Below are 22,605 nucleotides of genomic sequence, written 5' to 3' on the forward strand. Positions count from 1 at the left end.
GGGCGCATACTTTGAATAAAATATTTGTTATCATTCTCTTGAAATAAATGTGTTTTTTTCTTGAAAAAATACCGGTTTCATATGTATACACCTGGTATTGACTTTTGTAGGTGAATACTAGCACATATATTATTTTGTTTATAAAGCTTTTCCAGACAGGCGCAGACGCTTTTTTGTTCAGTGTATTCTTGTCGTAAATAAATCAATTGACGTGGAATAAAGAGTATTACTAAAAACATAAATTTTAAACAATTTATTTTCTTACATTCTCATCACAATGAGAAGGTATTGTTTTTATTTTAAAATTGAATATCGCGGATTTCTCTTTCACTGAGATAAGAAATTTAGTAATCGCGACAAAACCATTTTAGTGGAGCAGTTTTTGTTGACAGAGCAAAATTTTAGTTGTAAACACAACATTATTTATTTGGCCAAATAAAATATTTGGTCCCTAACACAAAATTAGTTTGTTAAGCCTTATTTGGTTCTCCTGAACAAGTTTTGGTTGAGCCAACAAAACTATTTGGTTAGACTAACGATATATGCAACTGCGCATGCGCAATCATTCAGTGGGACCACGTGCACACGCGTGTAATTTTATTTCCATTATGGCGGATAATACCGGTGAAGTGGCATGTTCCGTTATATTTATACGTGTTGTTTAAAGTAATCAAGCTGCTGTGAATAAACATCATGGATAACTAGACCTGTCAAATTCTGGAGGATTGAGATCTAGAATGCCACAGAAAAAACCTTTAACAATAAGCATCCAAATCTTAACCTAAAATGTATACGTAAAGGCACGTTTTAAAACTTTGCTGCTATGTAAAATGTAACAATATTCAAGTAAGCTTAAGAGATTATTAAAAGGTTTTGAGATGTTTAAAAAATAATTTAAAACTTAGAAGTATTTTAAACAGTATAGATTTTTGATGATTTTAAACACAAAATTTAAAATATTTTTGAGCATTTTACAAGCTTCAAAAGGACAAAGGAATTATGAAGATTTAAAAGAAAATTGAAAATAATTTTTTATTTGGAATAATTAATTTCAAGAGAATATTTTATAAGATTTCAAAGGATTTCTCAATTTTCCTAAAACGAATCTACAATATTTGAAGGTAATTTTTTTAACTTTAAAGGATTTTTATATACTTTTAAGAAATTTCAAAATATTTTTCAGAAATGTGTAACGATAATACAGGAATTTTCTTAAAAAACCTAGGAAAAATTTGAATCATTTCTTATTTTGTAAAATAGTTTTAAAAAAATATTTTTAAAAAACACAATTTTTTATGCATAAATGAAAATTGAACAATTATTAATTTTTATGCCTTAAAATAAAATTATATTCATCTTCTAATATACAACATTTACAATTAAACGAAAAATTATGATCGTTCGATTTTTTCTACAAGATATACCAAAAAGGCAGATCAAGTTCGTAAATCAGCTATTTTGCATAAAAATTTAAAAAGTTTGAGCATTTTCAAAATGGTTGAGACCACTTTTTTCAAATATGAAAATTCCAATGTATGGCTTTTTGTATTTCACGAAAAGTAAAGACGTATTCTTTTGACTTCTGTTGATGAAAGAAAAATTATCAGAGTTGTTGCATTTTAAAAATTAAAAAAAAAACGAAAATTAATATTTTGAACCACACGATGCACGATATGAAAAAATTTAATTTTTGGACAAACCATACATGCTAAGAAAAAATGTAATTTACAAAGTATATCTACTGAGAAAATTTCCACAAATTTCTATATTAGTCAATCCATCACGAAAAATGATAATGTGCCGTAATTCAAGTTATGTAGCCCCAATTTCCGGTGACTTATTTCATAATATTTTTAAAGAATAAGTAATTTAAAGTGGTTTCATATCAATGAGAGATATATCAGAGAGACTTTAAAGGATTTTAAAAGACTTTAAGAGATATTAGGATTTCACAAGATATTTCTAGTTCTAGTGATTTCAAAAGATTTTTTAAAAAACTCAAAGATTTTAAGGATTTTCAAAGGAATTTGAGCAGCTTAAAAAAGTTTATAGGATTTTAAAATATTTTAATAAATTTTAGTCAATTTTACAATATTTTTAATGATTTCAAAGAAATTAAAGGAAGTTTAAACCAAATCGGAGAACTTTAGGGATTTAAAAGAAATCTTACAGGATTTTAAAGAATTCAAATGATTTTAAGGAATGATTAGGAACTTGGCGAGATCTTAAAGTTTATTTTTTAAGGATTTATAAATGATTAAAAAATGTTCAAGGATTTACAAATTATTTTATCAGATTCATAGACAGTTCAAGTGATTTTAAAGAATGTGAAACGACTTTTCCAAATGTAACTTAAAAAGATTGTAATAAATTTGAAAGAATTTAAAGATTTTAAGAAATTTCAAAAGATTAAAATGAGTTTCAGAAAATTTAAAGAATTTTAAGAGATTTGAATTAGTTTCATTTATTTTCGAGAAACTTTGAAAGCTTTTATATGGTAGTAAAGAAGTTAAAGAGATGCAAAAGAATATTTAGGAGAATTTATGGATTATCAAGAAATCTTACAGGATTTCTAAGATTCAAGTGATTTTAAGGAATAACTAAGGAATTTATGGGAATTTTAAGTTTATTTTTCTAGAGTTTTAAAATATTTTTATAAATTTTCGTGACTTTAAAAGAATGATAAGCCATTAATTGACAAAATATTTTAAGTACTTAAAAATTCAAAATTTTAAAAATTTTCAAGAGACTTAAAGGAATTTCAGAAAATTGTAAAGATTTTAAGTGATGAGAATTTATTTTAGTCAATTTTGTGATACTTGAAAAGATTTTAAATGATTGTAAAGAATTTAAATGCATTAAAAAAATAATTCGGAGAAGCTTCAGGATTTTAAAGAATTCAAATGATTTTAAGGAATTATTAGGAACTTGGCGAGATCTTAAAGTTTATTTTTTAAGGATTTAAAAATAATTAAAAAATGTTTAAGGATTTACAAATTATTTTATCAGATTCAAAGACAGTTCAAGTGATTTTAAAGGATGTCAAACGAGTTTTTAAAATTTAACTTAAAAAGATTTTAATAAATTTGAAAGAATTTTAAGATAACAACAAAAGTTGCACAACCAAGAAGAGGTTTACAAATTTGTTATTAACTATGTTCCAATAGTGCGCGTAGTTTTTGTTTTATTAGTGAAAATAATATCGAAAAAGAAAAAAATGTGAAGAAGCGAAATATTTGATAAAAAAATTAAGGAATAAAAGTTGATCACACATGAAAGATCTACAAATTTCTTGCCATTTATTTTTCGATAAAGCTTAAAATTCAAAAATTAAATTTTTGGAAAAACAAGACAAGGTAAAATAGCTAGTTAACAACATAAAAATCTGACAGAAAGTTTCTGAACGAAATTTCACATTCAGATACTGCCTTCAAAAAATGAAATTCCAAAACGTTTTTGGAAGCCTCCAGGGATGTTCCCACGCTCAGAGAAATAATTTGATGTGCTCTTATGCGATCTGATTATACATGAACGATGACTTTCCAACTTAAAAGTATGACATATTAGCAAAATTGTTAAATTTGCAAACAAACCATAATTTTTTAACATGAAAATATAATCTTCGGGAATGAGAAACTGCAAAAAAATTCAAACAGAAAAATAAAAAGGACTATTCCTTTTTTTCGGGTTAGGAGCCAAATTTTTGGCACCTCGTTGTCCTCCAGCATGAAAAAAAATGTTTTAATGTATTTTTGGGCCGCCCTTTTTACAGAAAAATCAGGAGTTTCCCAGTATTGAATTTTATTTTCATTTCTCATTAAATAAATCAGTAGAATTTTCGATTTGTAGAAATGATTTTCTGGCTTTAAATTATTCCGATTGAATCCATTATTTTTTAACTTGAAATTTTTTCTTAGAAAAGAAGATATTTTATCAAATTTTACAAATATTCTTTTCAAGACACTAGAGGAAAAACAGTTATTTTTTAAAATCAGAGCGTCTTTGATGCCTGGCAATGAAACTTTGATAAGAACTACTTTTCGTATAGGTGATTCCTACTCAAGACAAATGAACCTTTTTCTCGTTTTGAAGGCTAATATGTCAAAAAAATATTATATGAATGCCCACCATCAGATTCCGATCTTAGTACAAAAAAATAGATTTGATGATTTTTTAAATATATTTTGGTAAAAGGCCATGATGAATACCTTAATATTTGCTTTGTTAGTACTTCCCGTCTGTAAGTACACGTGAAGAAATTAAATTAATGAAAAAATTATTTTTTACCCTGTGTGCAATTTATTTTACAATTTTATCAATATTTACAAAAAAATCATTCATGAACCTCTCAAAAATTTGAAAATTTACTTCCATTTCTCGCACATTTCAACAACACATGAAACAAAATATGTTTTCTACCCTCTGCAAAAAAACTAAGTATGAATCCAAAAATTATTATGTTATCCTCCATTTATTAATTTTTTCTCTAAAATTTTTTAAATTTCACATCTAAATTTTTTTGACGCAGCACAGAAAACTTAATATTACACATGAAAAGAAAGAAAAAAATTTTTCTGGAAATATCTTTCTGAAATATCATATATAATCTTCAAAACTTAAAATTAATTTTTTTCATGAATAGTCATTTTTTATTTTTCTTGGAATATAATTAGCGCTGCCAGTAGTTTTTTTTATACCGATATAGACAATTTTTTACTGGAAGCGATAAAATATTCAATACCAGTAAAAAATAAAATAAATGAAGAACGACTTTAAATATTTAAATATTATTGGAATTGATTAAAAACTTATAAATTTCTTTGAAAATGATTCAAAATTTTCAAAAAGTTAAAAAAAATTCTTCAAATCAGAAAAATTGCCTTCAAAATCTTCGAAAATCCACATATTATTTTTAATAAAAAATTTGTATATCCTTCCATAATTTCTAAATATCTCCTCAACTTTTGGTGGTAGCCTAAAAAAATGTCACCATTCTAAAACTTTTTAAACCCTTGAGAATCTACCAAATATCAGTTCAAAATCTATGAAAATCACTTTTTTGTATAACTTTTGACAGTAGCTGACATAACATCACCCAACATTTTTGTTATCGTGACCTACATTCTATACATTTTTCAAAATTAGGTATTCTAAGTTTTGTGCACAATTTGATTTTTCTCATTTCTGTGAATATGTAAAAAAATTGACAAATTATAGTGAAAACGTTAAAAACGCAACATTTTTGCCTTTATGAACAAAGAATTCTTCACAATTTAAAGTTTCATTTTTAGGGAGAAATGCTTAGAATTAAAATCCCTCATTCGGAAACTGGGATTTACAAAATTTAAAAAAATCAGGTGGCGAACTTCAATGAGTGCAAGATTTTAGATAATTTTGTTTCAATCATTTTTACATTCATATTAACTGTAGTTTGATGATTGTGAATTCTCTTTTGTTAGGTCTCCTTTATATATCCCGCACAAAACTTTGCTAAAACATTTTTTTAAAAATAATTTTGCAGTGTGAGTAGTCAATACTTTTAAAAAAGGGAATTATATTTATGAGAATTTGAAATTCAGAGACTCTATTGAGACACTTTAATTTTCTAAAAGAGTATTTTTTAAGAAATTTATATCTACTTAGTATAAACAGGATTCTTTTTAACATAAAGGGTTAAGAACCAAAAACACCGCAAGATGTAAGACAAAAGTAAAAGAGAAAAACCTTGCTTTTTGATAGACCTACAAGATTATTGTAACAAATTTTTAAATTGCAATGAAGAACTGAAAGTTAAAAAATTTGATCACACAAAAAATAATGAAAAATAAAAATTATATTTTGGATTAAACTATGTAAGACATGAAAAAAGATAAATTAACAAAAAATTTTCACCTAAAAAAGATTTACAAATTTATTATTAATCATCTTTTTGATAGAATGCATAGTTTTTTGTTTTGTTCGTAAGAAAAACAATACTAAAAATAAAAATAAAATGTTATAGACAAACCACATAAGCTACAAGAAAAATCAATAGAAAACAGTTATTTACCGAAAAAAGAGCTACAAGTTTGGTAATGATCGTTTTTTTATCAGATGTACAGTTTTTCATTAAATCGTGAAAAATAAATTTCAAATTAAAGAAATTTTTTCGTAAAAGGATGCAATTTACGAAAAAAAAAATTAATTAACAAAAGTTATACGTCGACAAAATATCTATAGATTTCATATTAATCATGGAAAGCGTATTTTTTGTTTTATTTGTAAAGAATAATATTGAAAACCGTTTATTTTCACAACATCATTCAATAAAAAGAAAATGATCGGAGTTGTAGCATTTTCAAGATGCAAACGAATTAGCAAAAGTAGGGGTATGTTACAATACCAATGTGTATTGTGATATTTAATAATATTAATTCCTTAAAATCATACATAATTCACGGTTGCTAAGAATAAAATTTAGTGCAAAACAAGAAACAAATATAAGCATTATAGCATTATAAGGCATTATAAATAAAATTTCCACTTTATTTTGCTATGTCTAAATCAGCAACTCTAGGCTAAGTGTTAAAAATAATGCAAAATCCTGTTAAATAAAATAAGAATCAAGTGACCAAATGTGCACCATAACGAATAAACAAAAACCAAAAATCCTATTGTAATCTGAAAAAAAAACCAAAAAACAAATAAAATTTTCGTACTAAAATGAAAAAGAGGAAAGAAAAATGAGAAGGCAGCCAACCAAACCCCCTTCCTTCTCTTTTTCTCTCTTTCGTCGTTTTTATTTTTATTTTCATCAAATTACAATAAAATGAAAATAAAAAAGAACATAAATATTGTTGGCAAATATTGTGGGATTCTTGTTTTATTTAACAGGGTTTTGCATCAATTTCATTATTGGAAGTTAAATGGGATTCTTAATTTGGATTTTGGTCTAATTTAAATTTATTAAATTTTGTTAAAAATATTGTTAATGAAAGTTTAAATTTTAAACAAAATCGAGCGCGAAGCATGAGACACGTGATGAGAATGTGTTCACTAAAGCCGAAAGAGCTTTAGCAAAGGAGAATTAACAATCACAAAATAACAGTTGTCCATGCTTCGACCTTTAATTTTTAAAAAGTATGTTCTATACATGCTCAAAGTTGCGAACCACGCAACATTTTTTCAGATAGCATTCTTTATTTTTTCATTAAGTAGGTAAAAAAATTTTCAATAACTTTACAAAAATATATATTCTAAAAATTTCAAGATTTTGCGAAATCAATAGAATTGCCAAAAATCAGCAAAGAGGAACAAGTAGAAGCTCAATTAAGCTCATTTTGTAACGTGACGCCTGATGATATGAAGAAAGAATGTAACATTGATTTCAAAAGTGTTACAATTGTTCAAATTTCTGCCAATTTAAGACACTGTAATTTGTTTTAATATTTTATATAAATTTGATACTATAATTTAAGTAATTTTTATAATTAAGTATAATTTTTTTAATAAAAGTTTATTACGTTATTAATAATTTTCTAAACAATAAATATAAAATATAGCATTATTAAAGTGTTTAGAATTATTAAACTTCAAAATTATCAAGCTTCGAAATCTTCAAATTAAAAAATCTTTTGTTTAAAATTTATTAGCTTTTGGGGTTTTGAATTTAAAATTTCACAATGCTGTAATTTCAAATTAAAATATAAAAATGCAAAATTTCATATTCAGAGCCTTGATAATCAGATTTTAATTTCATAATTATAGTTTTAAATCTTCGGCATTCTTTGGTTTGAATTTTCAACATTCAAGAATTTTTATTTTTATTCATTTTTGGAAATCATTCAATATAATATGGAAGACGTAGTAGTTCCTTAATTTTTATTTTGAATGATTTTTAATCAGAGAATTTTTAATCAAATGCCTTTACAATAATTTTAACATAATGCAAAAGCAAAACCTTAGTTGCGAATATTAAAGGCATACACACCAGAAGATTTTGCTTCCATAGGTATTTTTTTAATTGCAATTTTTATCTTCCAATGAACATATTTTTTTAATGAGACAATATTTCGTGCGAAAGTTCTGACATAAAATAAAATGTTCAGTTCCAAAAACATAATTCATTAACAACAGTTTTAGAAAACAATATTTTTTTAGAAAAATATGAAGAGGGTGCAGAAAGTCACTTCTTGCGTAAATAAGGCATTCGAAAAATTATTATTAGCAGAATTTTCGGAAAACATTGAAAAAAATATATATTTGTTAACATTTCACTTATAGAGACATAACAGTAAAGTGGCGGATATTCTACTATTGTATATAGTTTTAAACTTAATAAATTCTTAGTGAAAATAAATTCCAACATTATCAATTTCGCACATAAGATTAAAACGGCAATATTGTTATACATTCTTCTTGCAATTATAATTTTCAATTTAATATATTCAATTAGTCTATTTTTATATTTGAAAATAAAAACAGAATTATATAAAATAAAAAAACATTCCATTAGAAAATTTCAAATTTGATCAATCATTCAAAGTTAAGTGTTAAAAATTAAACGATTTACATTTGAAAAGATATTACAGATTAGAGTTCCCAGCTTTCGTGGTGAACGCTAAATTTTTTAGTTTTTCTTTTCGTAAGTTTTACTTCTGAATTAAAATTGAAATGGTTGGATTAAAAAATCATAATCATAGATTGCATTTTTTGAATATCCGTGCGATTTAAATATATTAAAAATAATTTGAATTTTAAACGAATTTAGCACAAAAAATCTTGAATGTCGCAATTTTTGGTAACTACAATAATTTTTTTAGTATTAAATAAAGTTCGGATTCGTTTAATTTTCAAAGTTCCACATTCGAAATTTTTTTATGTTTTATAATTCGATGTTAAAATTTGGAATTGAAAATATTTGGATTAAATACATTAAAAATAACGGAAATTTTTTTTGATATTAGAAAAATTCGTCGGATCAATATTTTAAAATTTAATTAACATTTTTTGTGTATTAAAAATTAAAAATGGTACAATTTCAAAAACCTCCACTTTGGAAATTTAATTTCTTCACATTTTAAATTATCCAATTTCAAAGATTTTCATATACAATTATTAAATTTTGACTATTTCGAAATTATCCAGTTTTTAAATGGTAATCTCAAATCGTTCAATTTCGAGATTCCTTACTTTAGAAAAAAATCGTTCAGTTTTTTTTTAATTACATATGATAGAATTTCATCTCCTGATTACAAATTTTTAATTTTAAAATACTTTCTAACCCAATTTATTCAATTTTAAACGCTTTTATTTTCAAATGATACAAGCTTAAGTCTGTTTTATTCAATTAGAAATATTGTTTTTTCTGTTGTTTTTTTTTCTTCAAAATTTTACCTTATTTAAAACACATTAAATTTGAGCATTTTCATTTTATAATTTTTCGATATTTCAAACGATTTTAGTGCGAAATTAATAACCATTCATTATTCTTTCAACAATTTTTAAAACCAACTATTTACAAATTTGTTTAATAATGGATTTTTAAATTGTTTCTATTTTTGATGTGATGAGAAAAAACTGTAATTGTAAAAGTAAATATAAATAAAAATTTATAAAGTAAAGTTTTTGAATATTTAACGATTGTGATTGTATGTTGTATAGTGTTTACTTATTTTCGCACTTCAGGGTGACTAAGTTTGAATCGATCACATGTTTCGTTCCTGTATTTTTATTCGCTGAATTTGAATTTTATGAAAAATAGAAATATTTCTCAATTTAAATATTCTTTTATTATCAGAAAAAATATATATCAAGGGGGCAAAAGAGTGGCAAGAGAACCAAAGGACAATATATATGACGACTTGGAATTTTGGAATCAATTTTTTTTGTTTATACTAATTGCAAGACGGGCGCAGCTGCTTGGGTTTTGAAATGTGTTCTTATTATTATTATTATTATTATTATTATTACTATTATTATTATAACCTAACTAATCTTCGTAAAACAAAGAGTGATAACTCAGAGTAGTCCATTGTATTATTATTTTGTACTCAGAAGTCATATTTCTGTTTTTATAAAAGCTATCTAATCTACCTCAAATTATACCAGAATCAGCATTTTTAATTCATCTTCAAAATGATAATAATAATAATAATAAGCCTCGGTGGCTCAGTTGGTTAGACACTCGGACTTCATCTCAGAGGTCCGGGGTTCGATCCCTGAGCCGGTACCTCTAGAAATTTTTCAATGTACCTTTACCGAGGTTCTGGTGGTTCGGATCTCACCTTAAGCTGTAGGTCCCCTCATCGTGTACTTCACTGTAACCCAGTCCGTCAATGAAGGGGTAAAAACCAGGCTTTGTCCAATATATCTGTGCAGACTGCACACATCAGATCACTTGATGATTGCATTATAAAAATGCGTCCGTGACTGATGATATATACCGGGACAGCCCCGTACAAAATGATCAAATAAAAATCCAATACTAACCAAAAATGCCTTTGACATGTTGGGCAGTATAAGCCTGTGACAACATTTTAACACAGAAATGTTTTTTATGCTAGTTTTTACTGCTAGATTTACTGAAGTTGACATTTTGTACTGGATTATTTTGTAATTTGTTGAAATAAAAAAATTTTAAAAACAGTGCAACTTAAAATTCAGAAAAAAAATTTCTGGACATCCTTGATCAAGATGTACCTAGTTTTTTTTATTCAAAGCTACAAATTAAAATTAAACTGAAAAAACAAAATTCAGAAGATGGCAGATAAACAAATTTCTAGAATCAATATACAGCATTATTACAATTTATTTATTACAGCTAATAAATAAACACACGGGGTAAAATCTTAGTATAATAGCAAGTTGAGGTATTCATAATAAAGTACGAGACATGAAAGTCCAAAATTGAGCTATATAAGAATTGATTTCAAATTCTTTTTAATATATATTTTAACATTAAGAAATTTTAATAAACATAAAAACCGGAAATTTTTCAAGAAAATTTAAAAGGTTGTTAGAATAATATTGTAGGGAATGAAAAAAAGCATTTTTCTTCACATAACTTTTTTCATATCGTGCATTATTTAGCTTCAAATGTTCATTTTCATGTGTTTTCGAAATTTTATAAATGCTATAACTCTGGTAAATTTTGGTTTGATCAAAAAAAGTCAGGAAGATAAATTGTTCGCCTTTTTGAATACTATGAACATGCGTACAGGCGATTTTGGAATTTGGAAAAAAGTGTTCTAAAGAATTTTCAGAGCACGTTAACTTTTTGAATTTTTATCTAAAATGGCTGGCTAACGAACTTGATCTTTATTCTAGGACACTAAACGAGTGTGCGAAAGGCCAATCGAATAAATTAATTTTTTTAAAGTATCGTGCTCACAGCCTGACATACATACATACAAAAAGACAGACATATTCGCAAAAACCTGTTTTTCGGATTGGGGGGGGGGGTCTCAAAACATGGCCATTTGACAAAAACAGGGGGGAGGGGTCAAATTTTACATAAATATAATACCCTCTCTGATGAGAATGTAAAAAAAACAGTTGAATTGGTTCAAAAAAGAAAAATTTTCAACAAAATACGCTAAATATTTGATAAAAGACGAGTTTTCTTCGAAAAAATTAATTTTTAATTAAAAAATATAAATTTTTCACAAGAAAATTAATTTTGAACGAAAGAAGAATAATTTTAAAGAGAATGGTTGCATCCTTACCTAAAGATATAAATTTCTAATAAGAATCATGAATCTTTAAGGACACAAGTTAATTCTTAACAATGTTTCTTAAATTTTCACCACGTCATTGAATTTTGTACAAAAAAAAGGAATTAACAACGGAAAATACAGTGGTCGATAACTAATAAATTTTCCTACGTTTCTCCAGAAAATTCAAACTCATTTTCGAAAATTTTAGACATTTAAAAATATTATCTAGAACATTTTTAAGAATTTATTTATCTTATAATATTTTACAAATTTTCAGACAAAATTTTAATAGTTTTTAAGATATTTAGGTCTCTTTAATTATTGGAAAGAATTTACAAAAGATTTTAAAGAAATTTTCGGAATTCTTTCAATGTTTTAAAATTTTCTTAATTTTGTCAAAATTCCAAAAATGTTCAGATACCTTAAATTCACTTGAATTATTCATTTTCCTAAAATTTGGAAATAATTCTGCAAAGCAAAAATACAGTGGCTTTAAAGTCTTTATAAATCTACATATTTTTTTAATGCAAGTTTTCATATCCGTTCAAAACTTTTGAATATGTCTCAAATGTTTCGTTGAAACTTGAAAAGCAAAATTTAATAATTTTAAAACTTTCGAAATCCCTAAAAAAATTCAAAATTTTAGTTTAAAATCTTCGTATAAAAATTCAGCAGCTGATATTCTTTGGTACTTGTAGCGACAATTTTTGTTAAGGTTACGTCTGTGAATGTGTAAACAAGTTATTAATATGGAAATCTTTACCATATAAAATTTCTCTTTTTAACCAAATGTTTAGAATTAAGTCCAAGATTTTAGAGAATTTCGTTTCAACTATTTTTACATTCTCGTTAACTGTAGTTTGGTGATTGTGAATTCTCTTTTGTTAAAGCTCATTCGGCTTTAGAAAATATATTTTCATCACGCCTCTCGTGCTTTGCGCCCGATTTTTTCCGAAATGTGAACTTTGCTACTTTACAGATTACATAACATGTACGGTGATCTTATGCGTGAAAAATTTAAACATTTTGAAGGGGCTCGATTTTGGAACGTAGGCCCTGTTTTGGGAAAATTTTTGATTCCAGAATTCAAGAGCGTAGAAAAAACTAAACGTTTTCGGGGAATTGCATTTTTATTATATTATGATTTTAGATACTGGAGGTGCTAGGTTACAGTAAGCTAACACAATTTTATTTACATCTTTAAAATAGTGTGTTTTGTTTAGAGAAAAATAGATTTCAGAAAAATAAGGATTTTTTACCATCTTCGGACTCTAATAATTCAATATGAGATAATTATATAACAAAAAGAAGGAAATACTTTTGTTGAGAATTTTGTTTTCCATGTTCAAAAATTTTTTTGTTTGTATATTTTTCTCATTTGCCTAAGAAAATTGCAATTGTTTAGCAAACTTTTGTGAACATTATTTGCATTGGATGATCATCAATTGTAATACGTATAAAATTGAGTGCATAAGAATAATTAATTAGTAAAGTCACGAAAAAAAGTATTTGCGTTTCTTGGAAGCCTTAGCAATTTGAGGACAAGATTGAAAATAACTTTCAGCTTTATTCAGTTAAGAAGTGACAAATATTTTCAACTTGTAAATCGGCTAAGTCATGCATCCGGGATGGTGATACGTTATTCAGAAGTTTTTGCTCAAAACTAGAAAAATAATGAATATTTTCACAACTCATCTATTTCGGCTTACTTTCTTCATCATGCAAATTATTTTGTTTAATACATTAATTTAAAAAGTTATGCATGACTGAATAATTTTAAAAAATTGAAAAAAATGTTTAATAATGAAGCTGAAAACCCTAGATAACCTTGAAAATAAAGAAAACAATCGTCCTAAATGGCACTTCTAGTGTATTTTCAAAAATTTTTAGAGTATTTGCTCTTAAGATTTGAAAATTCTACGTACGCCTTTTTCTAGTATTTGGTAATTCGAATGGTTCATCTTGAAAAATTTTTTCTATCAAAGAAATCTCCGGGAATAAATTTTATCCTTAAATTTGATATAAACGCTGCAGCACGTTTATTTGACGAAAGATAAAATTTATCTCACGAAAGATGAAATTTATCTACAAAAGATCAAATTTATCTCACGAAAGATGAAATTTATCTACAAAAGATCAAATTTATCTGATGAATGATAAAATTTATCTGATGAAAGATAAAACTTATCGGACAAAAGATCAAGTTTATCTGGCGAAAGGTAAAATTTATCCTACGTAAATATTCATTTGGCATAGGTGACATAACAAACGGCTGCGTCTAGGTTCAAAAACAGAAACTAAAAAATCAATCTAAACTAACCAAAGTTCAGCATATGTATTCTGCAAGTCTAGGTAAATAATTTTTTGGGTTATGTTTCTATGTCAACTTTTTTAATTAGCAACTTCATGATAATGACGCATTTGTTTATTAATTTTGCTTTTAAAAAAATATAAAATTTATTTATGAACTTATGAACTTCGTAACTACAAAAGTTTAAATTAAAAAAAAACTAATTTTGCTGTCGACAAATGCCTGTTTAATGCATTTCTTTAAAGACATCATAAATTTTTTTTATTTGTTATGAATGTTACTGAAATTTTCATGAAGTTCCCGACTAAAAAGACTGGCATTGAAAAGTCTCAATTTTTCTGCAGAAAAATGCCCGAATAATGCATTTTTTCATTAAATTTGTTTTAAAAAAAATGATAAGATTAATCGGCAAATTATGAATTATGCTAAGATACTCATAAAGTTCCTAATTAAGAAAAACCGTCATCGGAAAAAAAAAATTTTACTCTCGAAAAATGCCAGAATAATGCATTTGTTTATTAATTTTGTTTATAATAGAAAACAATTATGATCTTAAGAGATATTTTAAAAAATATAACATTTTTTCCATTTAATTTTCTTGCAATATAACTTGAAAAACGTATAATTATGGCAAATAGTAGAAAAAAATTTTTCAACAAATAATTTGTTTATAAAAATATATTTTTTTATTGCCTAATATTGAAAAATCTTTATCTAGTCTCACTCTATGCAACTTAGGTGATTTCAACGATTTTCGCTTTGGTGATGAGCACCGGGAACGTCAAATAGAAAAATTTTCCATTGTTTTCGTCATATTTGTTTATTAATAAGTACAATTTTTTATATTCCTTAAACATGCTCCTAATTATAATCTCAATTTTTCTTAAATTTCTTTCTAAACAATAAGCTTAACGCTGTATCTTCTTGTTTAATAATAAAGGAAACAATAATTTGTTCCTGAAGTTTTGACTATAATTTTTCATTTGTTTTACACATTCACACAAATGAAAAATTAAATTATGGATAAAATCTTAGATAATTGTACTTTACGAAACGTGTGACTGAGATGTCTAAAATTTTCGAAAACCGGTATTTTCTTCTAGAAACGTCGTAAAATTTTGTCATTATTTTAGATTGAAGCTGATCCTTTATGGTAAAAAATTAATCTTCATGATAGAAATTTCAATAATTTGGTTAAAATTGATTTAATTAGTTAAAAATTAACTTTTTTGTAGAAAATTGATAATTTTGGGACAGAAAATTACATTTTTGTGGAAATTACGTCCCTTCTGGAAAGTTTTTAATGTTTTTGGTGCAAAATGCAACTGCTGAAAATTAGTCCTTTTTGTTTAATGATTTATCTATATATATATATTTTTTATTTTTCTTTTTTGTCAAATTTAAATCTTCTTTGTTCAAAATTAAAATATTTGTTTGCCAAAATTTTGATTATAAATTTTTCAGATTTTTTAGGAATGTTAGCAAAATTATATTTACATCACTTTAAAAACAAATAAGCAAATAAACTGAAAAAACAACAGCTTTTGGAAATTTTTATTTTATGTTCAAAATGGTTTTGAACCTTACATTTTTCTTATGAAATTTGGATTTAACACTTTTGAATCTTTAGAAATTGTATTTCATTTTCTGAAGAATCTTATAAAATTTATATTTCTATAGCCTTAAAGATTTAAACCAATAAAAAAGGAAATCAAAAAATAAACATTTATTAAAAATTTATTTTTGTATAAAAAACAGTTTTTCTCCAAAGTTGGAAAACTATACCCGTGTGATCAATGGTGATAATTTAAACAAAAAGTGATGTAATAAAATGTTTCGAAAATGTCGCACTTATTGTTGTTGAAAGCATGAATGGTTTTTGAATTAAGTGAGATAGCTCGATTGAAAATCGCAAATATTGTAACTATTCTCCGATCCTTAATAATTAACTTTAAGTCAAACGTTAAAATAATTCATGCAATAAATTTCGCTGGTAAGACAATATTTTACGTTTTCTTAAAATTGTCAAGGATTGAAGCATAATTTTATAACTGCTTATAAATAAAATATTTTCACTATTAGCGTCCTCCTCCTTTCAGGTGTAATAATTTCTTCTGCACTTTCTCAGATCATTTTAGTCATAGAGTTAAAAAATAAATAAATAAAATCCACACATCGCAGTCAAATTTTTTTTATTATATAGATAGAAAAATTATTGAGATTATATTAAAAAAACACATTTCATTCCATATGTTGTTTCAATGATATAAAAATAGTGGGCACAAAATTTGGCGACATCTTTACGATATCGTTACGACATATTTACGACAACTTTACGACATCCTATATCCATGTCGTTAAGTCGTCTTTACGATATCGTAAATATGTCGTAGGATCTGACGATGTCTTTACGATATCGTAAAGACGCTGTAACGACATGTATATAGGATATCGTAAAGTTGTCGTAAGGATGTCGTAACGATGTCGTGAAGACGTCGCAAAATTTTGTGCCCACTGGGGAGAAACGCGTCTACGAAAAATTGTGTTCTTTATCAAAGTTTTATTGCCAAATTTCAAAGACGCTTTCATTTCAAATAATAATTTTCTTCCTCCTTATAAATAAATAAATAATTTATTTATTTGATATTATTTGTTCACTTGTAAAAAATATATTCTCTTGGTTTGAAAACAGTACTGACTCAAATTTAAGAAATATTATATTTAATCTTATAACTTTGAATCCCAAAAATTATGTCATTAATTTGAATAAAAGTTATTTTCAATCAATGCTCTATATATTTATGCATCTATTATAAGTGCTTGTATATATTTTTTTATACAGGCTATAAAAATTGAATAATTGAAAAATACAAAAATTAAATAAAAAACGGGAGTTTATAATATTGTAAGTTTCATGGAAATAGGAAGAAGACAATATTGTGAAACTTGTAAATAAGTTACATCTCTTCCAAAAGTTTAACACATTTACAAGTCATTGCCATGGTAATTGCTTTGAAATGAATAATAATTATTATTTATACACTTCATCTATTTCACCTTACACTTGGAGCAGAGTGATTAAAATATACTGAACACATTTTGTTTACAATTTACGTGTCTGCTTCAAAATTCTTAAATTTTATTAAAATCTCGTATTATTGTTATTAAATTAGTCTTTTTCTTTAAAAATTCGTATTTTTGGATGAAAATTCTTGGATTTTGTTAAAAATTCTTTTCTTTTGGTAGTAAATTAATTCTTTTGTTTGAAAATTGAACTTTTTGGTTCAGAATTATTGAACACACACACACACACATATGTATATTTGTACAAATTTTGAATTTTATAAAAATGTCCTCTTTTTTGGAAGTAAATTAATTTTTCGTTTTAAGAATTCAACTTCTTGGTTCAAAAATCTTGAATTTTGTTGAACATTTTTCTTTTTGGTAGAAAATTAATCTTTTTGTTTTAAAATTTAAGTTTTCGATTCAGAATTCTTTAATTTGATTAATTATTCTCCTTTTTGGTAGTAAATTAACCTTTTCGTTAAAAACTGCATCTTTTTTAGTTCAAAATTTCAATTTTTTGGTTGAGAATTCTTAAATTTAATTAAAAATTCGGATTTTTGGTAGTAAATTAACATATATCTTTGAAAATTTATCTTTCTTGGTTGAGACTTTAACCGTTTTGTAAAGAACAGTTGAATTTTATTGAAAATTCGTCTTTTTCGCTAGTAAATTAACCAGTTTGTTTATAAATTCAACTTTTTGATCGAGATTTCTTCAATTTTATTAAAACTTCGTCTTTTTAGTAGAAAATTGACATTTTGTTACAAAATTGAAATTTTTATTTCATGATTCTTAAATTTGGTTACAAATTCTTCTTTTATGTAAAAAATTAATTATTTTGTGTAAAAATTTATATTTTTCAGATAAGGCTTCAACTTTTTTATTGAGGACTTTTGTATTTTTTTAAAAATTTGCATTTTTTGGTAGTAAATTGAACTTTTTTATTAACTGTTTCGTTGAGAATTCTTGAAAATTATAAGAAATTGCTTTTTTCATTAGAAAATTAATCTTTTTGTTTCAAAAATCGTCTTTTTGGTTAAAAATTTAACAACTATGTTTTCAAGTTGAAACTACTTCCTTAAAAATACATTTTTTGGTCAACGGCTTGTTCACTTTTTTACCAAAATTTAATAATTTTATTTGATAGTTCATCTGTTTTGTATTAAAAATTGATCATTTAGTCTTGAAAGTTCAATAATTTAATAAATCCAAATCAGTGGTTGTCTTCGAGGTGTGGGGGAAAAAATTCCCAAAATTGGTAACGTATTTTATGAATGATCCCTTAATAATTTTGCGAAATAAATTAAATTCGACTTTTTCTGTCGAAAATTAGTACCAAGAAATTTTTGTAGGCTTTGTAAAGCCTGTAATTCCTGCGAAATCCTTTTTCGTATTTCGCGCTGTTTGGTTCAATATTTTCAATTTTCTAGTTTATCCATGGTATTTCCAATAAATGAAAAAATTTCAAGTCCTATAAAAAATGGTTAAAAGAAAAATTGTAGGTCTCTCAAAAAGCCACGATAATTCTTCTTTTGAACTTACTCATGTATGTGTTGTCGTTGGGCTGAAAATTAGAATTGAAATACAAATACAAAGAAAAACCTTGCATTTTCATACAAGCCGGGGGGTGTGTGATTGTCCCGACTTGATCTAAAGTTGTGGCGAATATTGGAGAGGAGATTGTGGATGGCCTGGCGAGTGGAGGCCTGTCCTTGAGCGGGTGAGAGCTTGGCCGATGGTCGTGTGGAGCCGTCTGGACCTCTCCTGAGGCAGGGCTTCTCACCACGACGACGAGCGCTGGACTTCTCGGGCGCGGCGAGCCGTTCGTGCCCTCCTGGGCAGAGGCTGCTTTACCGCGGTTTAGGCTTTCCGGGGCTGGATCTCTCCTCATACGGGCAAGGTCTGGTTGTTCATCCGCAGGAAGGCGTCCAGGTGGGCCATGGACTGCGCCGAGTTTCTGCGGCTGGTCGGTGGTGGCAGCGGTAGGCGACGGGCACCTCGGACCTTCGGCAGGTACTGCCAAGCCAGCACGTGATCAATGGGCGAGCGCAGAAGTTCGTCCTCGTCTGGGATGATGACATCGTAATCATCGCTGTCGGTAGGGCGAAGGAGCTTGCGGAGAGAGGGAGTACGACGTGCCGGAGATTTGTAACGCCCGGAGTGATCCATGCGGCCCGAAGAAGCGGCGGAAGAGGTCGAGGGCGGACGAAGTGGACCTTCAGGGAATCGGGAAGTAGAACTACCGATCAAACGATAGCATTGGGAATGCCGTTAGAGGTGGAAGTGTAGGAAGGGTGTAGGTGGAGAGCGGGCTGGGCTGAAGCGAGCGTACCGACCCAGGAGTAAAAGGGTGGCTAGGCGGGGCTGCTAAGAGCGTACCGACTTCTGGAAGGAAGAAAGATTGCGGGCGGGGCTGCGAGAAAGCTTACCGAACCTAGAGAAAGTAGAGAGTGCGGGCGGGGCTGCAAGGAGCGTTCCGACCCTAGAGAAAAGAGAGAGAGAGACAGAGTGAGTGGAGAGAGAAGGAGAGAGGAGTGCGAGAGTAGGATTTTTCTCGAGAGAGAAAGGACAATAACCTGGAATTCTGTTTGGATTCGAAAGCACTTTATTATCAGAAATTGGCTTACAAAAGTTAGCCGAAAGCGACCAGGGGACTAAGGTTACCCAGCTGGAATCCCGAATAGAAGTGCGTGCCTTTGCTTGCACGCACCCGCTTTTATGTTCGATGGCCGAGAGGCGGGCCGGCCGGCGATTGGCGCGGTCCTCTCGGCCACTCGCTTCACTGATGGAGGGGCGCGTCGGCTGCCCGGTCCATCCCTTCTACTCGCCATGGTGAGCGCGCACCCGGACTGTCCACCGACAATATGGCTCGTCGGGCGAAGTCACGCGAGCTTCGTGTGCGGTAAAATACAAAATGTCATACAGAAGTACAAAAATAATAATAAGTAGCAAAAATATACAGCATACTGAAAACTTAAAATTTACGAACTCGAGATGAAATCTAAAATTAAAGAAAAACATGAGATCGAAAAAGAAATAATACATTTGAAAACCTAAAAGTAAAATAACCGATATAAAGAGATACGAACGACTATAATTAAATTAACTATAAAATTTTAACACGAAAATAAAGAAATGGAATCTTGTGTTTTCTAACCCTGGTATTAGATTGAAAAGAAAGTTTAAAACAATATACAAAAATTGTAATTTATCACTTTAATTTAACGGGAATTTTTTTTACTAAACGCATTGGTCACGTTGGGTTGGCGACCGCTGGTCGCTTTCCCAACGAGAAGGAAGAGAGAGAGAAATTAGAGAGAGGTGACGCGGCGTGAGTCATGCTCACAGGCCTGGCGCGTGACGGGGAAACCTTCCGTCGCAGATGCGTCAGGTGTGATTTTATGACTCTCTTCCTCCCATTGACTAATGGAGAGAAAGCAAGGTCGTCTTATTGCCACTCTAAAGCAATTTAACCCAGAAGCTTTTCCCAGTCTGGGTTTATGTTTTTTAAACACAGATGGGGAATTATTCCAGGCAAATTGCTTCAGAGTGCTTCTCAACTATGGGGCCATAACAATTTTGAGCAACCGACGAGATTATTATCATGGTTTTTTGAATTTTTCTGAAAAATCGAAAATTCTAATTTTGTTTTACAATAAATAATTAAAAAAGAAATTTATTACTGTTCGTTAAAAACAGCATGAGAACTAGAAAAATTATATTTATGGACAAGTGGCAAAAGCTATGAAAAAAATAAAGAAATTTCTTGATCCAAGAAATACCTACAAATTTGTTTTGAATCATTTTTGAATGGGATTCGTAGTTTTTGTTTCAATTGTCAAAAATAACATTAAAAATGAGCAACTTAATTTATTATAAAGACAACACACAGTACGAACAAAATTAATTGACAAAAGTTGATCAACCAAAAAGCATGTTTAAATTCCTAATTTATTTATTTTAGAAAGCACAAATAAATTTTCTTTGAATAGTAGAAAATAAGATAAAAATAAACAAGTTAAATTTTTGGAAAAGCGACACAAGAGATAAGAACAAACAAAGGTTTTTACAGACGAAATATATACAAATTTATTATAAGCTCTTGTCACAAAAATAAACTTAAAATAAAAAAGTTTACTTCATGGAAACACGATACAATATCGATATAATGATGTGTTCGTTAAAGCGGAAAGAGCTTTAACAAAAGAGAATTCACAATCACAAAATTATAGTTGTAAATGCTTTGACCATTAAGTTTGAAAGGTTTGCGCGCAAATTTGGGCGAAGTACAAAGATGGAGCGTGTAGGGTGAGGTAAATGCATATTCGAGCGCGTAATTATTAGCAATTACTTATTCTTTTAGGAATGAATAAAATTCTTAAAGTGAAGAAATTTTCAAAATAATGTATTTTCAAATTCCTTTTCTTTCTTATCTTAAAAAATAAAGAGCAGAAACTCGAAACCTCTGACACTTAGGCCAGTTTAAACAATTGTTAATTAAGTTTTTCCTATGTAAGGTTAGGGTGGGTCGAACAAAATAATCTCTAAAATCCCAAAATAGTTCAAAAAGCATATTTATCTTCCGCCCCAAACATTGAAAAAATATGGCAACATTTGAGAAGACTATAGACACTCTCAAAATATTTAATTTAATTATCACAGTGGACTAATTTCAGGTATGTTATTGCTAAAGTTTTTTGAAATTATTATTTTTTTGTTACATTCTATTGAAGGTGACATAGTCGGTGAAAAGAAGTATTTGAAAAAAAACGTCACTTCGAGACTACAAGAAGTTGAAAATATTATTTTAGAAAACAAAGCGGAAGTAGTTGCTGATCGTCTGGCTCTTTCTTCTCGTAATTCCGAATTAGAATTTTATTAAACACTGTCCGTGGACTATCCAATAAATATCTCTAAATTTCATTATTGAAAACTTAGATAGTTTCTTGCTCTTCAAATTGATTATTAGTTAAATAAGTTTTAACAAATGCGTTTAATTCGTAAGGATAACGCAAAAAAGAAATATTAGTGACAGAATGACTGAAAAATAGGTTGAATTGTTAAGATTTTTTTTTATAATTCACATTTATTTTGGACTTCAAGCACACTTATTTTGACCATTTTGAACTAAAAGTCACTTTAAAAGTATGGCTTTCTATTTTTTAACTGTATAACCTAAATATAAAATTATTGATTTTTAATTAAATTAAATTGAAATTAATCGATTTTAAATGTTTTCGGACTAAAAATGATTTTTTAGAGCTTTGCAGTTGAAAAAATTAAAATTTTGAACACAAATGCATTTTATAAAGCTCCAATGAGAGATTATTTAATTCTAAATGTTTCCAATGGAAATTTTAAAGTTTAATCGATTTATAATTTTTTTTTTGAAATTTGGTTCATATTTACAATTCATTATCATTCACCTTAGAGTTTCAATAATTTTGTTGGAAAAACATCCATTTTGGTTGAAAGTTCACATTTTGGGTTGAAAATTCAAGTGCTTGGGGATAAGTTGGACTACTTTGTTCA

Source organism: Belonocnema kinseyi, chromosome 3, assembly GCF_010883055.1.
Source record: "Belonocnema kinseyi isolate 2016_QV_RU_SX_M_011 chromosome 3, B_treatae_v1, whole genome shotgun sequence".
Classification (NCBI taxonomy): Eukaryota; Metazoa; Arthropoda; class Insecta; order Hymenoptera; family Cynipidae; genus Belonocnema; species Belonocnema kinseyi.